Source organism: Epinephelus fuscoguttatus, linkage group LG18 (assembly GCF_011397635.1).
Source record: "Epinephelus fuscoguttatus linkage group LG18, E.fuscoguttatus.final_Chr_v1".
Classification (NCBI taxonomy): Eukaryota; Metazoa; Chordata; class Actinopteri; order Perciformes; family Serranidae; genus Epinephelus; species Epinephelus fuscoguttatus.
The window spans coordinates 35,116,112-35,134,152 of record NC_064769.1 but is presented as its reverse complement, the minus strand read 5'-3'; the positions used below and the strand labels follow the sequence as shown (position 1 = coordinate 35,134,152).

General features: G+C 39.5%; 1 pseudogene; it reads left to right on the top strand.

The window, feature by feature from the left end:
- The first annotated feature begins 6,727 nt into the window (after positions 1–6,727).
- Positions 6,728–18,041, top strand: part of LOC125905571 (myocyte-specific enhancer factor 2C-like) — a 44,496-nt pseudogene continuing 33,182 nt past the window's right edge.

Sequence of the window (18,041 nt, the reverse complement as noted above, 5' to 3'; positions counted from 1 at the left end):
ATGAATATTATAATGCTGATTATTTTCTCCATTAAAGAACTGATTGTTTGGTTTGTAAAAAGAGTGAGAACTGTTGGTCACAATGACCCAGAGCCCAAAGTGACACCTTCACAATCTTTGTTTTGTTTAACCTCAACATTTTTACTGATATGTTCAGCCCAGTCATCGGAAGAAAATGTTGCATGTTTCTGCAAACCACAAATAAGTTCCATGAGTATATTTCATACATATCATATCAACGTTTCTACAGTGACATAGTATATGAGCTGATTTTGTCATGTGGAGGTGGAGGGGTCGGTGGATGGTGTGACACCTCAGAGAGATGGCTGCCAAGCTGTAGACCGCTGTCTGAAACCAACAAACAGCAGCAACCGTTTTTTACCGAGACATCACCACATTTCCTGCCAGGATATTGGCAAGAAAAATGATTATTTTTTACTGAGACATCACTGATTTTCCAGCGGGGACAGTGCCACAAATAGCTGCTCTTTTTTACCGAGACGTCGCTGCATTTCCTGTCAGGATAGTCCCACAAGAAGCTGTTGTTTTTAAATGAGACATCACTGTTTTTCCAGCAGGGATAGTGCCACGAATAGCAATTGTTTTTTACAGAGACATCGCTGCATTTCCTGCCAGGAAATTGGCAAGAAAAGCGGTTGTTTTTTTACAGTGACATCAATTTGTTTTCTGCCCGGGTAGTGCCACAAAAAGCGGTTGTTTTATACCAAGACATCACTGTTTTTCTAGCGGAGACAGTGCCACAAAAAGAGGTTGGTTTTTTTACTGAAACACTGCTGCATTTCCTGCCAGAATAGTGCCACAAAAAGGATTTTTTTTTTTTTTTTTAAACCAAGACAGGATATTGGCAAGAAAAGTGATTGTTTTTTTTGCAGAGACATCACTGTTTTTCCAGCAGGGATAGTGCCACAAAAAGTGGTAGTTTCTTTCCAAGATATCACTGCCTTTTCCGCCAGGATGGTGCCATGAAAAGTGGTTGTTTTTTTTTGTTTTGTTTTATACCAAGACATTGCTGCGTTTACTTCCAGGATAGTGCCATGAAAAACGTTTGTTTTTTACAGAGACATCACTGTTTTTCTAGCGGAGACAGTGCCACAAAAAGCGGTTGTTTTTTTACTGAAACATTGCTGCATTTCCTGCCAGAATAGTGCCACGAAAAGCATTTTTTTAACCAAGACAGGATATTGGCAAGAAAAATGATCCTTTTTTTGCAGAGACATCACTGTTTTTCCAGCAAGACAATGCTACAAAAGTCTGTTCTTTCTTACAGAGACATCGCTGTGTTTTCAGCAGGGAAAGTGCCACAAAAAGTGGTAGTTTCTTTCCAAGATATTGCTGCTTTTCCGTTCAGGATAGTCCCATGAGAAGCCGTTATTTTTTATTGAGACATCACTGTTTTTTCCAGCGGAGACAGTGCCATGAAAAGCAAATGTTTTTTACCGTTACATTGCTGCCTTTTCTGCCAGGATGGTGCCATGAAAAGTGGTTGTTTTTTTTTTATCAAGACATCACTGCGTTTCCTGCGGGTATAGTGTCACAAAAAGTGGTAGTGTTTTTCCAAGATATTGCTGCTTTTCCTGTCAGGATAGTCCCATGAGATTTTTATTGAGACATAACTGTTTTTCCAGCAGCAATAGTGCCATGAAAAGAAAATGTTTTTTACAGAGACATCACTGTTTTTCTAGCAGAGACAGTGCCACAGAAGCGGTTGTTTTTTTTACTGAAACATTGCTGCATTTCCTGCCAGAATAGTGCCACAAAAAGCATTTTTTTAACCAAGACAGGATATTGGCAAGAAAAATGATCCTTTTTTTGCAGAGACATCACTGTTTTTCCAGCAAGACAATGCTACAAAAGTCTGTTCTTTTTTACAGAGACATCGCTGCGTTTACTTCCGGGATAGTGCCATGAAAAACGTTTGTTTTTTACAGAGACATCACTGTTTTTCTAGCGGAGACAGTGCCACAAAAAGTGGTTGTTTTTTTACTGAAACATTGCTGCATTTCTTGCCAGAATAGTGCCACAAAAACTGTTTTTTTTTTCTAACCAAGACAGGATATTGGCAAGAAAAATGATCGTTTTTTACCAAGACATCACTGTTTTTCCAGCGGGACAATGCTACAAAAAGCTGATCTTTTTTACCAAGACATCGCTGCATTTCCAAAAGTGGTAGTTTTTTTTCCAAGATATTGCTGCTTTTCCTGTCAGGATAGTCCCATGAGAAGCAGTGATTTTTATTGAGACATCACTGTTTTTCTAGCGGAGACAGTGCCACAAAAGCAGTTGTTTTTTTACTGAAATATTGCTGCATTTCCTGCCAGAATAGTGCCACAAAAAGCTGTTGTTTTAAACCAAGCATTGCATCATTTCCAGCAGGGGTAGTGCGGTTGTTTTTTTACCAAGACGTCACTGTGCTTTCTGCCAGGATAGTGGCAAGAAAAGCAGGTATATAAAGCCCAAACATGATCTTTTGCTAACCACAACCCAGTGGTTTTTGTCCCCAAACTTCACCACACGTTAACCACAGTGCTGTTGAAACGTAGTGGTAGTTTGCAGAAACGTACCATACCAACATTTCTTCTGCCTCTTTGGTTGATACATTACAATTATTAACATTATTAGAAGGAAAAGCTGCAACTTTTCACATTTGTGAAGCTGAAACCATGAAATAACTTCAACCATCAGCATAGTTTCTCATTAATTTTCTATCAGTCGACTCATCTAAGAATCGTTTCAGCTGTTCTTGTAAAAACTGTTGAGTAGTTAGATTTATAACAACAACAAAAATAACATTTTATCAACTTTTCATATGTTTTGTGTGCGAAAATCCTCATTTGTAAAGTAACGTAAAGTGGAATATAAAGTACAATATTTCCCTCTGACATGTAGTTAAGTAGAAGTGGAAAGCAGCATGAAAAGAAAATACTCAAGTACCTCAAATTTGTACTGCTACCATTCACCACTGGAGTCAAGGTACAATGAGGCCTTCTCTTTAGACCTCGTAATGAGCCGTCAGATGAAGAAACGTGCTGCTGGAAGTTTAAGAACAAAGAAGAATGTTTGGAGACTTCATGTTTCCAGTAATAATATTTTCCGGATCTTTCTCCGCACACATCTGGTTCCCTTCAGAACGAGCTTATTGCTTCTGTCAGTGCTTGTTTATGTTTCCTCAACACCTCGTCCAGCTCCTGCACTATCTGCCTACACAGACAGTGAGCGTGGATGCACACAGGGTTCTACATTACATATGGACTCCACACATACTGCACATACTGTGTATACTGCACATACAAGCATCGTTTGACTGAGTGGAGACAACAAACTACAGGACATGCAGACCTTGGTGTCCACTCACTCTGATAACTGTCCATCCTGAGGACAGTTTGGTTAAATATTTAACATTCAGATAACACGCGACTTAAACATTTGTATGAGGAGCTGCTGATCTACTGTTATGGATGATTTAAACTCTGAAAGGTAGTGATGTGTGCACAGGGGAGGAAAGAGACTGAGGCTTCTGTCAGATGATCATTGAAGGTTTGTTTCAGAACCAGAAGGATTTCCCTGACAGCTTTAAATCGACCATAATTCAATTTCAGCCGACTTCCTGAAGACAGGGCGAAGTACAAACAATCACTGTTAGCCTTTTCCCCTCCGTCCCACCTCTTTTCATTTCCTCCACCCTTTCCTAGAGTCTAAATGGTGCGGACAGGAGTCTAAACAGCTCGTTGGGGGGGAGGAGGTGGGGGTAAATGAACAGCATATTTCTTTTTCAGGAGGAGGTAAAGGATGGATGCAAACCAACGGTGAGGAAATTAAAACACGTAAATTTAACACACCAGAACATTTCACACATTCCTTCAAGCCTAAACGCTAGCAATCTGCCCTGGTCTCCGTCTCTGTGTGTTGTAGGAAGGAAATCATGCACAAAATTTATTTTCAGGTGGAATTATCGTTTACGCTTCGACTGTTTCCTTTCCATCAGCAGGTCCTCACTGACTGAAACTCACTGACCTACAGTGTATAGCATGGAGGCTCCTGGTAAGCTGGAAATCAACTGATAATGAGATCACTTTGACAACCTACATGTAAAATACCATGTTTAAATACTGCACGTTAAAAATTAACTTATCATTTTTCTATGCATTGAAAATTAAATGAATGAATGTAATGTGAAAGAAATGACTTGTGGTAAGAAACAGAGAGGAAACACTCATCTACTGTATGTAGCTTCACTGAGCTATAGCTTTTAGCTTATCATTGGTTTTACGGCCCACATATTTACCATATTTACCCATATGGTAAACATGATGAATAAATAGGCTGCGTTGAAATCACAAAATTTGTGGTTCTAAACGTTTGGAGAATACCGTCAAGGCTAGCTGATGAACGACTGTAGATGACGAGCTAACTGCTAACAAGCTAGCCAATGGCAAACATGCTAGTTCAAGAACCATTAGTCGGCCAAAATAGCTCTGTAAGCCTCCCTTTTATTTTCTCAGGACTTTACCGCCCGCGCCACTTTCACCATTTAGGTCTATTGCATTCTTGGAGCCCATTGGCTGTATTTGGCGTCTGACTTCTGGCAGACGGCGATACAGCCTCTGGGGGCTGGCATTCCGGTTTGATTTGGGCGGAGGAGGCAAATTTTTGTTTCCGACTTCCGTTTATATATAAGTAAATATGCTGAACCATTGCGATGGATTCAGAGTTTGCAGTGATGCCAATTATGTTCCGCCTCGTTAGTTCACCGCACGGACACTGTCAGTGGTTGTGGTTGTTGCTGATGTGATGATGCTTGATTGTGGATGTTGGCTGTTTGTTGCATTGTGTTCTTGTTGCTATGGACAGGCCAACTGTGGAAATGAATTGCCCTTTTGGGACTGATTAAGTATTCTGAATTTGAATCTGAATCTGAATCTGGACTGTTTAAACTGGCAACAACTGCAGCCGGCTCAAACGTGATTAGTAACGTAATATCACGCGGACTACAAACAGCCTACAACCGGAAACCAGGGCTCTTCCGCTCTTCTCCGGAGGCAAGATCTGCGGGGTTTGCCTACAGACTCTACATTCACTGAATGTAGAGTCTGTATATAGAGACTAAATCTATGGTAAAAAGTCTTTCTTGGCCGCAGGGCATCACGTGATGGATGTAATTACAATGTTTGGCCACTATGAAAACTGGCTTCAAAGATTGGCACACTTCCTTACTGCTAGGTGTGATGCATTCTTCTAACAGATGTGATTGGTTGTCACAGACACGCCTCCCCAGTTGCAAATGTTCCACTGAAACATGTCAGCCCCGACACTATTTTGCCTGAGCGCCATTGTTGCGTCCTGAGCTTAGCTCCGCCTAAGACAACTGTGATTGGTTTAAAGAAACAAAAACAAGCCAGAGTGTTTTTTTCCCCATAGCAGAAAGATAATTAATGAGTCCATACCTTTCTGTAGCGCTAACAGAGCACTGTGGACATAGAGAGCACGGCCTCTCTCTGAAGTTGTTGAAATCCAGCGCTTGGGCAGTGACTTGCGGCGTCAGAAACCAACAAGAAAAGGCGTCTGGTTGCTGTTATAGTTTAACGGCGCTCAGCAGCGTCAGGGGGAAATGCGGCGGGACAAGGACGAAAGGTAAGGCGGCGAAAGTCAGAGTGGGGCAGGTGGTAAGGGTGGTGGATGGGTTCAGCAAACACTGACACCCCGGAGAGCGGTGTTTCTCATCCCGTAAGATTCTAAAACCAAACCTTTCGTTCTTTTTTCCTAAACCCAGCCACGTGTGTTTGTTGTTGAAGGAAAAGAAAACATTAATTTGCGGTGTTATACTGATGTAGTGTGCTTTTATTTTGAAAGAAACTGTGTGTGAACGCTAAATTTCCTGTGAAAACTGAGGTGTATCTTGAAAGACAAGAACTTAACACAGTGTCCCAGAAGGTCAACAACCTGGCACCCAGGGTACCTTGCAAGTCGTAATATTTGTACAACAATAGTGGATGGGAAACGTGCATTACGTCACGTTTTCTGTAAATTTGGTTAAAATCTGACACCTGACCAGTGAGAACATTGTAGCATTGTATGACCTGACCCAGGCAGATATGTGTCACCTCTCTTTCCCGTCCTGCTTGTTTTACTTGAAACCAGCGGGGGTGTGTGTTGTTTTTGGGCTTTTCAGTGAGTCAGCCACGTTTCTACACCGATATTGGGTGGATTCATAGATCATGGAAGTGCTGCTCTCCTCTCCTCCCTCTGACAGGAGTGGACAGCTGAGGGTAATCCTCCGCCCAGCAGATGCTCAGTGTGCTGATATCTAGGACACGCTCGCAGGTTTGATCTCTCTCTCCCTCTCTGGATGTAATGTGTAGAGCCCACGGTCTTTGGTTCAGTAATCCTGGGCTCTTACACCGAGGCCCGCGGAGGCCCTGAGTGTCAGCAACACATTTTTCTTTCCCACACACACACACATATACTGAAACACACACATGCACACACACACAGGCAGCATCATTGACACCTCAGAGCTAAATATACCGAGAGTGACAACGACAGGTGACCAAGCTCCTCCACAGACCGGCCAGCTCGGACACAGGAGGTCACTGGGTGTGAGTGTACGGCTGCGAATGTAGCATATGTGTGTGTGTGTGTGTGTGTGTGTGTGTGTGTTGGTGGGACAGAGGGGGTGGTGTTTGAGCGTCAGGATCTGATGATTGTAGACTACCCCTGCTCAGTCCAGACTGAGCTCAGATCCAAACGCAGCCCAGTTCTCTGGGTCCCCCTCTTCTCTAAGCCAGCTGGTCTGGCTTAATGTCACTTCTTTCTTTCACTTTCTTTTTTTAAGAAATCCTTTCTTGTTTGATACAAGGGATTGACTGAGCAAAACCCACAGCTGGAGCTGCTGGGGAACCTTCCAGGTGAAGACAGAACAAAAAGCAGCGGTGAGTGAACTTTTACAGGACGAATGGATGGTGATGGGTGATGCATGGGTGTTAAATCTACAGGAAACTTGGAATATTGTTAAATATTACCCAAGGAAAAAAAGGAAGACAGCAAAAAATAATAGTTAAAGTTGAAGCTGGAAGTTGAATTTTGAGTGAGGTGAAAGCAGCAATTTTATTTTTCCTTTTTTGACCACTTGGTGGCAGCGAAAACAAGCTGTAAACAAAATTTGGACTTGATGCAGCTAACATATTAGCAATCTGTAACATTAGCATTTACTTGGACCAAATTTTCCGGTCACAAATTTAAGCCCATTATTCTCTCTCTTTTAGCTCTGATTTTGGTCCCCACCAACTCCTGAGGGAAATATCTGTCTTTTTAGCTGCTAAACGCTCCACTGTGTTCACCAGCTAGTCTCTAACCAATGCTAGGCTAATACCAATACTGACATTTTAAGTATATCAGTTATTATCTTTTATAAACAAATACCATAAGCAGACAGTTTTCTTTTTTTGAACACACGAAGGCAGTGAAAATTAGCTGAAAACAAAAGTTGGACTCTATAAAGTTGATGTGGCTAACATGTTAGCAATCTGTTACAGATACTGAGCGACATTAGCATTAATTTTGACCATTACTTTTGGTCATTTAACAAATTTAAGTCCAATATTCTCTCTCTTTTTGCTTGTGTTTGGTCTCCACCATGTCCTGAGGGAAATATCTGTCTTTTCAGTTGCCAAATGCGCCACTATGTTCACCAGCTAGTCTCTGACCAATGCTAGGTTAATACCAGTATTGATATATATTTAAGATATATCAGTTATAGGTCTTTATTTATTTTGTCTTTTTATTTTTTTCATAAACAAATACCATAAACAGAATTTTTTTATAATCAATTCAATTTAGTTTTTCCTTTTTCGACCATTTGTGGTTGCGAAAACAAGCTGCAAACAACAATTTGGACTCAGTACACCAGATGTGGCTAACACGTTAGCAATCTGTTACAGATATGGAGCAAATTTAGGATTAATTTGGAGTCTCTAACCAATGCTAGGCTAATACCAATATTGATATTTAAAATATATCCGTTAATAGTATTTATTTCTATTTTATTTTTCAGATATACACGTAACACAAATGGGCATTTTTAAGAAGGATCCTTTCAGTTTGGTTCTTAAAGATTTTTGATGAATATGTTCTTTGTCATACCTTTTATAGCTCGAAATGTAACTTGTCAGAGCTTTCTAGTGGACAAACTACACATGGAGAGACTGTTTCTCATTTTTGTAAGCACATTTCTTGTCATTTATAGGCTGACATATATCTACCGCTGTATCTTTAAGATGCTAATGTCTGAAAACATTGATGAGAGCCAAGAGACTGAATCAAAGCAAAAGCTAAAATGCTACATAGAGCTGAGGGGAACTGCAGTGTTGCTGATAATGCTCCGTGGGTTTGTCTTTACAAGGGACGTTTTGAACCTTTGTTAATAGAAAAATAAAGTGCAGCTTTAAATATTGTTTATGGTGAGGAAGTAGTCCTTGTATCTGGAATTACTTTCATGTGTGTTTATATTTACTCACTGTAACAAATTGCTGTAAATTTGCTGCGGATTTACAGGAGAATCTTACTGTATTGTATAATAATTGTAAAATATTGTTAAAAATTCAACCCACAGTTATCCCACAATTACGTACTGTAATCCAGTGTACTGTTAAACTAAATTACAGCAGATGCACTGTGAAATAACAGTAACATGGTGGTGTCTCTGCTGCCAGGACTGAAAGTTGTGGTATGGTTTGTTGTAGTCGGTATTTGAAATTATTTTGAGGTTAAAAGATGGTTTTAAAAGTTATCTTATAATGTTTTCTGAACTTGAATTTTCAGTTTAAACAAGGTATTTTGCATTAGCAATTCAGTAAAGCTATACAGAGTACTAATAAACAAACAAAGAACCAATAAGGACGATAAAACAAAATTTGCTTGTTTGAATTTCAGCTTTTTACAAAATGTATTAAATAGATTTAACAACATGTAACATGAAGTCACTTTGAAACAGCAACTGCAGAACTGAATGTAAAAATATGACATAATAACCAGCTTGGTTATTGAATACCCAGCATGTGTCATAATGGTCATAAGTTCTTTCTTTAAATATACAACAAATGTCATTTATTGCAGTGGTTCCCAACCGGTGCAGACACAGAGTCCAGATTTCTCCTTAGTCAGTAGTTTAAGGTCCACGCAGTTTATACATTCAACATCATACTTGTCTTCGGCCATGTTGTCGAGCTACTTTGCTGTCTCTGTCCAGTATCTTTCAGTCAGTCGATCTGCAACAGAAAATGGGACTTCAAAATAAAAGCTCTGTGCTGGAAATTCACTGTACAAGTTTGCAAGTCACTTGTGGTCCATTCAGAATGACCCTGCGACCACCAGTTGGGAGCCTCTGATTTATTGTATTTGGCATTAGCTCCCCCCCAAAGGTCCCTGATTGTTGCCACAAACTAAAACAATTCTGTGGGTTTAATTTAAGATACTAGTTAATGTAATTAATCAAAAATATGATCCATAATGGTAATTATGGATATGGTATTTATTTGTTTATTGAAACTGAAACTGCATTGGAGATAATTTGAAGCTAATTTGTGGTATGTCAAATTCAGAACCAACCATTCAGATTTATGTATATTAACACCAGAGTCATCATCATATTGTGCATTGCAGCTTTTGTATAACACAAACCCAATGTTGTTTCATAAATTCTGTTGTTACTTTGTCAGTACAGTTGGGGGGGAAAAAAAAAAAAAAAAAAAGTTTACGTGAGCAGCTCTGATTTTTACGACACCAGAAATCCATCAAACCCGTAAAATGTGCATGTTGCTGCACAAAGAAGCACCTTTACTATTTTCTCTTTGTGATTTTGGCTTTAACGAAATTAAATATGATCATGGTTATTAGTGTCAACCAAAATTATCTTATTCACAAGCTTTTTCTTAAGTTTTTTTACTGCTTTTCAAAGTCTTCGCCACTGTTTCCAAGGTCAAGAAATACAAGAATAGTGTCCACACTGAACGTTCACCAGTGTTGCTTCTGAATTGCATCTTGCAGTTATTTTGCCACGTCTGAGTCAATATATAAATAGTTAAATGTCATCATGCAAGAAGTTATATTGGGCTCACACTTAAGGAGATTCCCCACCATGTGTACAGCGAAGCCGTTTAAGTGTTTAATATTAATGCAGAACAATCATTACTGATTGATTGATCACTTTTAAAACTTTGTAATTTTTGAAATCAGTTGTTCATAGTTCACTAAAGCTCTTTAACGTCTATATATAGAGAGTATACGTCCAGTGTACTTGTGGCTTGAGAGATTGCTCATAGATGACAGGAGGAAAATCCTGTACATATGTTTTTGCTATATGTAGTACCGCTGATCATTAAAGGAGCATTAACGCTGCGCTGATCAATATTTTTAATGGATCAAACCACTGTGTGTAATGTGGCCTGTAAGGACACAGAGATTTATCACACACTCTGGAGTTCCCCTCAGCGCCACAGAGCGTTTTAGCTTCTTTTAGCTCGCTGTTTTGGGTTTATGGCCACGACTGGTTTGGTTCAGTGTCATCAGTGTCGATTCCAGCAGCTGCTTTTAGAGAAAATGCTGTTATAATCTACTGTACAGAACCTAAACTGCAGCAAACAGCAGACTGACACAGATAGAGGCCATCTGGTGACAAAACCTTGTGGTGCAGCTTTACACAGTAATGACAGTATATTGAGAAAAGAGGGCTGAAATAAGCTGAAGAGGAGCGATGATGCTAATGATCACACAGATTCAGGTGTTTACTTATTGATTCAGATATTTGCAGACGTCACAATGGATATGTTGAAGGTGATTTGGTACGTTGGCTGCATATGTACGGGTCTAGGCATGGGGGGGGCGCAGGGCACGTGGCCCCTTCAGTATTTAGAACATGTGCATTTCATGGTTTCAAATGTGAATATTTGCTGGTTTTCTTAATCTTCTACAATCATAAACTGAATTTCTTTTGGCGTTGGTCTGTTGGTCGAACAAAACAATGACATGAAACCTTGAACGTTTCTTTACATTTGTTATTATTTTTTGACGTTTAAGACCACATGGTTAATCTATTAACTGTTTACAGCTACAGCTTCAGTTTTTGTTTCAAATGTGAATATTTGCTGTTTTTGTTATATTTATTTTCTACATTAACAAACTAAACTTCTTTTAGTTTTGGACTGTTGGTCAGACAAAAAAAGGGCATGAAACCTTGAGACTTTTTCAACGTTTTTCATTATTTTCTGACATGTTTTACGACCAAATGGTTCATCAATTAATCATAAAAAAGAAGAAAGAAAAAATGAATGGTTCCAAATGTGAATATTTGCTGGTTTTCCTGATCTTCTTCAATAATAAACGGAATTTCTTTTACTTTTGAAATGTTGGTTTGATCAAAAAAAAAAAAAAAAAGACATGAAACCTCATTTAATTATTTTCAGTAGGCAAAAATACCAAAAAAATTCAGTGGCCACAGTTTTAGTTTTTATTAAAAAACTAAGGCTATTGAATATTTGCTGGTTTTCATAATCCTAAACAATAATTAATTTAATTTATTTTGGTTTTGGACTGAATTTAAATGGCTAAACCCACAATTTTGGTTGCAAATGTGAATATCTGCAGCTGAAGACATCAGCAAGACAGACTTTCCATTATATTCCTTCATGTTTTTGACCAAATGAAGATATATAAGTAAAGATTGTTAGCTGCAACATAGTGACTGAACAGATCTTTGTCTTCTGCAACAATAAACTTAATATCTTTGGTTTTAGACTGTTGGTCGCACAAAAAAAAGACATGACACCTACAAACTTTGTACACATTTTTAATTTGTTTCTGATATGATTTAGTCCAAATGACTAATTGATTAATCATTTAAGTCTTCCATTAGGCAAAAACAACAAACATTCACTGGCTACAAATTCAGTTTTGGCTGCAATTGTGAATATTTGCATCTGAAGACATCAGCTTGGACAAATTTTTATTTATCTTTCATTATTTTCTGACTTGTTTTAGTCCAAATGCTTAATTGTTTAAGTATTTTTTATTAAGCAATTTACTAAAAAAAAAAAATCAGTGGCTACAGTCTCAAGTTTGGTTGCAAATGTGAATATTTGCTTTTTTTTTTTAAATTAATTAATTTTCAACAATACCAAACTGAATTTCTTTTACTTTTGAAATGTTGGTTGGACCAAAAAAAGACATGAAATCTTTAAACTTTTTTCATATATTTTATGATTTTCTGACATGTTTAAGTCCAAATGATTATTGATTAATCATTTAATTATTAGCAAAAATACCAAAAATTCAGTGGCTACAGTTTCAGTTTGGGTTCCACATGTGAATATTTGCTGGTTTTTATTATCCTAAACAATAATTAACTGAATTTCTTTTGGTTTTGGAGTGAAATCAAATGGCTAAACCCACAATTTGGGTTACAAATGTGAATGTTTGCATTTGAAGACATCAGGAAGGACTCTGACAAAGTTTTGTTCAGATTTTCCATTATATTCCATCATGTTTTAGACCAAAATAAAGATATATAGAGTAAATAAAGATTGTTAGTTGCAACATCTGCAACAGTAACCTTAATATCTTTTGGTTTTAGGCTGTTGGTCGCACACACACACAAAAAAAAAGACATGACACCTGGAAACTTTTTACACATTTTTCATTTTTTCTGATATGTTTAGTCTGAAGGACTAATCGATTAATCATTGAAGTCTTTGATTAGGCAAAAACAACAAACATTTAGAGGCTACAGCTTAAATTTTCCCTGCAAATGTGAATATTTGCATTTGAAGACGTCAGCTTGGACTCTGACAAATTTTTGTTCACAGTTTCCACTTTTTCCTGACGTGTTTTAGACCAAATGGTTAACTGATTATTAATTTAAGTCGTTTGTTGAGTAAAAATAGCAAAAAATAAATGACGACAGCTCCAGTTTTTATTCCAAATGGGGGTATTTGCATACAAAGACATTAGCTTGATTTTTTGTTTGTATTCGTCACCCTTTTCTGACATGTTTAAGAAAATATGATTAATCGATTAATCGTTAAAGTCATTTATTGAGCAAAAAGAATCTAACAGCTTTAGTTTTGATTTCAAATTGTAGGAACTTGCATTTGGTGCATTGGACAGATTATTATGAACAGATGCACAGAATGAATTAAGTAAAGTGCACTTTCCATAGTTTCCACTGAGAGGCAGTGTGAACCTGGTCTGTGCAGTGACTGTTAGACACAGTTTGAGAGCATGGACCTGTTGAAAACATGAAATAAAGTAAAATAATTGACATAAACTGATAAAACATGTGTTTGTCATGTGTGAACTGGCGTGTTATTGGACTTTAATGTGAGATTTGTCTTCAGGCTTTATTCTACACAACAAATCTCATGATTGTTATCTTCTGTTTATTTCCTCTGTGTGTCTCTGCGCGTGCGTGTGCACGTGTGTGTGTGATGATGCCGCCTCCTGACGTCCAGGTGCTTGCTGACAAGCCTGGGACGCGCGTGCTCCAGGAGACTCACCGATGGACTGAACCGCTGGACGGAGACACGCAGGAAGACAAGTGACGCAGAGACATGCGGAGCTGAGCGGACAGAGGTAAGCTCCGGGCTGTGTGTCGGGACAGTGATGTGCGTGTGTGTGTGTGCGCGCGTGTGTGTGTGTGTGTTTGATGCGGGGTGTGCGGAGTGGACACGCCACAAACAACAGGAAACAAACAGGAGCAGGATAATCCGTGTTTCAAGTCTCTCCGTGGATCTTTGTCCTGTCCTCACGTCACACACAAGTCTTCAGCAGCTCTTAGTTTGAGTCTGGACAAGTTTATTTCAGTGTCTCCGGTTGTTTAACGGTGAGGTGTAGTTTACTGCCCCGGAGCTGGAGCTCTGTTAACGGGCTTTGTGCGCAGAGCGGACCGGACCTGGGGCTGCTTCACCCGGCTGAGACTGGTGAAAACACTCGGGAAGTTTTGTGTCGAGCCATGTGAGGAGTAGAAGTAGTTTTCTGCTGCAACACTTGGTAAGAGGATTGAAACGAGTCTGATGAAGATGGTGTTGTAGTTGGAGAAAGTTTGTGCTCAAAGATAAATCAGGGAGGACACTTTATTTCTGTTCAGGGCTTCAGTTAAAACTCTCTACATTCATGGTTCCCCATGTTTGCGCCTTAGGAAGAAGTGTACAGGTCAGATAGACATAGTAAAGGAGTTCTACCAGTCAGGGCTGGAGTTAGCAATCAGGGGGACCTCTGCAAACTCAGGGGCCCCATTGTGGGGAGGGGGGGACAGTTTGGATCTATTGAAGTAGGGTTGTATGGGTGCTTATAGTCAGTGTTTTAAATACAGTAGATGTCAGTCAGCACTAGGGACGGGTATCATTTTATAGATTTTATAAATACTGCTAACTGCCTTTATCAACACTCTTATCGGTCCTCCTTCATTTTTAAATAATTACTACATGTATATAGCGTGTAAGACATCACGTTAGTGGCGGTGGATGAAAGACTGCGGACAGAGCATAGGTTTAAGTGCACTTACAGTAACGAGTGTAGCTGCCGTCAACTCGAGTAATTTTCGAGTTATCCTCACTTTGTTTCCAACGCAGACGCTCAGCTGTTCACCGTGTCGTGAAGGCATACGTGTGTGTATGTGGAGGAGTTCAGCCCCGGCACAGAGCTCAGGTGAGAGGCTGCAGGATGAAAATTGATTAAACAAAATGTGTAAAAGTTCTCATAAAAGAACCAATAATGTCAGAACTTTTTAATACAACGGTCTTTGATTATTTAGCTGCGGGCCTAATTTAGTACCGGGTTTCGGTACCCATCCATAGTCTGCACACCTCCAGTTTGGAGGAGCAGATCGGAGTCTAACATGGAATCTAAACCCTGTTTCCACTGAGCAGTATGGCACAGTTCAGCTCGATGCTCAAAAAAGCGAATCAGTTTCCACTGTGTTTGGTCCCCCCTCTGTTGGGGTACCTAGCACACAGATCTGGTACTAAAAGGTGGAGCTGTGAACACTGCAGTCTGATTGGTCAGTAGAGGACGGTCACTCTGCTCAGGGCTGAGTTGTGTCTGGTTTTGAGGCTCATGTAACCCCTGTTCATACTGTGGAGAGTTTTATTAGTAAACTGTAACTATAAAATGAAAGGATGTTTTGCTGCCTCTCACAGCAGCTGGAGTCTGAGAAAAAATAACTTCATTCACTGGGCCGACTGCCGGTGACTTTTAAGGTGGAACGTTAACTTGTAATGTTACTCAATGCATGAGTTGATGACGTGAATCCATCAGCACACCTTAAATTTCACTGTGACAACTTTGACCATCACTTTAGTTTTTATATGACACACACTTTTAGTAATGAGTGGATCTTCAAGTGTTTATATTAATTTCGAGCGGGGCGGCATATATCCCAGTCATCACTTGGGAAAAAAGGGTCGCAGAGCGTTGTTCCTGTGGGCTCCAGCAACATTAAACCTCCAAGCTTGCCTTAGAAGGACTAAATGCACAAACCCGCTATTTTTCCACTCGTCGCTAGGCTAATTTATACAATGTAAAATGCCATAGGCTTGTGCTAATAACGTTAGCATGTTGTATTTGTTTGGAAAACGTGTTTAGTATAAGACAGTTGTTTTGTCAGTGAACCTTGTGAGTTGTAATGGAGCTGAACTTTGTAACGTTACCTTTGTTAAATGTTGCTGTTGTCCCTGGCTTCATATGAGTAGAGGAATACTCCGCTAGCTTCTAGGCTAATTTATACAATGTAAAATGCCATAGGCTTGTGCTAATAACATTAGCATGTTGTATTTGTGGGGAAAATGTGTCCAGATAAAGACAAGTGTTTGTCTATGAATGCTGTGAGTTATAGTGAAGCTGATTTGTGTACTTGTGTTTGAAATTGTGTCTATTAAGCCATGTTTAATGTGTGTTTAATGTGTGTTTTGAATCAACTAAACTTTACAGCACTTCACAGAAACCTCTGCCGCTGATTAGTGTTTTGGAGGTGTAACTGCAGAGTGACACAGACACACCACTGCACAAGTATAAATGCTCACAGTGGCGTAGGCGATGTGCATAGACTAAGGCGTAGGGTCTGCTGCGCGAGTCTAAATCCCGCTTAAAAAACCCGATTATTCTCGAGCTGGTTCTGAAGCGCTTTTCTCCCCAAGATTTCTAAGTAGATTTATGAATGTTTATTCTGGATGGACGTCAGAGATAGTGATATCCTCAGAAAGTATAAGTCACGCTGACTGATATCTATGTGTTTCATGTCTGTGTGTTGAGATTTGACTGAGTTATGACTCAAAGAAGGAGTGCGATTTTTGACTCAGATTCACCTCGCCCAGTGTCTTTGCCTCCCCTGTCATAAAGAGAGAGGCTCTGTCCTGTAAAGATGTTGCAAATGTGATATCATTCATGCATGCTGAGCATGTGGTGTGGTGTCTGTGCCACAAAGTGACTCATTCACTGCTTATAGAGGGGCATCCCTCACCAAACCACATATATTAGATCGCGTTACCTGCCTCGACATCTGAGACCTGAAAAGGCACTTTAATTTAGCTTGTATTTGTTTTTTCAAGTTGATGAGACACTTTGAACTTTGTTGACACGTCGATCTGCCTCATATCAGACGTCTAAACACGAATAATACACACTTTTACAACTTCATGCAGCTCTCTCGACAGCATACAAGAACTCACTGTGACTTGAAAAGCCCCTTAATTTGCACAGCAGTAATCCTGTCTTTACAGTCTTATAATTTATAAAACGCTGATGTGTCCTATCACAAACACTAGTCCCCACAGAAGAAGACAGATGGCTCAAACTTGACCACCAGTCCAACTGTTCTTCATTTAATGCACTTCATGCTTTTCACCACAGTAATGAAGGCAGTTGACAACATACATCGTTGAGCACTGTAGTCTCCAGGATTGTAGTACGAAATCCATCTTCTCTGCTGAACACATGTTCCATTTAGGGACCACACTGTATCATGACTTTGCATTAATTTTAGATTACACGCTATACATCACTGCAAACCTTTTTCCAAAGCACACGATAAGTTTGTAGATCGATCTGCCATCTTCAGGGCAGCCATACGTTTCAGTTTCTGTCAACCATTCCACTCAATTGATCGTTTGCTGGGAATGTCCTGAGCAGGGTGCAGAAATAACTTTTCTCGCCACCAATCAAATGACTAGTGAATATTCCAACTTTACCAGCCACTCATTAGATAACCATCGGGTTTTTTTGGCTAGTGAGTGAAATAAATCTACCAGCCACTTGCGAATTTTATCAGAATTTGGCTTTTGGATGGTGCTAATTTTGCACCCTGGTCCTGAGCCAATCCCAAGGGTCGTTACTGGGCAGATTCGGGCAGATTTTTATCGGTTGGGTGAGTGTTGCTGCTCCACAACTCCAACAGAGACATCTTCTCTCTAGAGTATCCTGTCAATTTCATTTATTCTCACTTTCACCAGATCAATAATTAAAGCTCAAACACATTTTTGAATTAGGACTTTTAGTATTTGCATTAAGAAGCTCGTGAAAAACAAGTTGTCAGATTTAGTAGCTACAGCTGTTATTCTATAGTGTCAGACAAGCCACATATTTTAGTATGTGCACCCCTAAGGATGGAGTCCTGGGCCCATAGAGCAACACACTAGAGATTTCCATCAGTTGAGCAGGCTCCACTGACTTAAATGGTGATAACATGATTCAATCGTTAGGATCTTCTAGATTTTCCAAATGTTATCGGACCGAAAGGATCAAATCCTGATAGTCAAATGAGACATTTTGTGGGGGTTGTGATGCTTAAAAATGTATCTCCTGATAAACAGACGTCTCTTTCCCAATGTAAGTCTTTGGGAAAATAGTATTTTCAGGCCCAATGGCATAATGTGATGGACCAGGAAGTTGTAATTCCAGGGTTTAGCCATGACGAAAATTGGCTTTAAAGCCCGGCGCACTTCCTGGGGGCCTGGTTGTAGCATAATACAACATATTCTGCT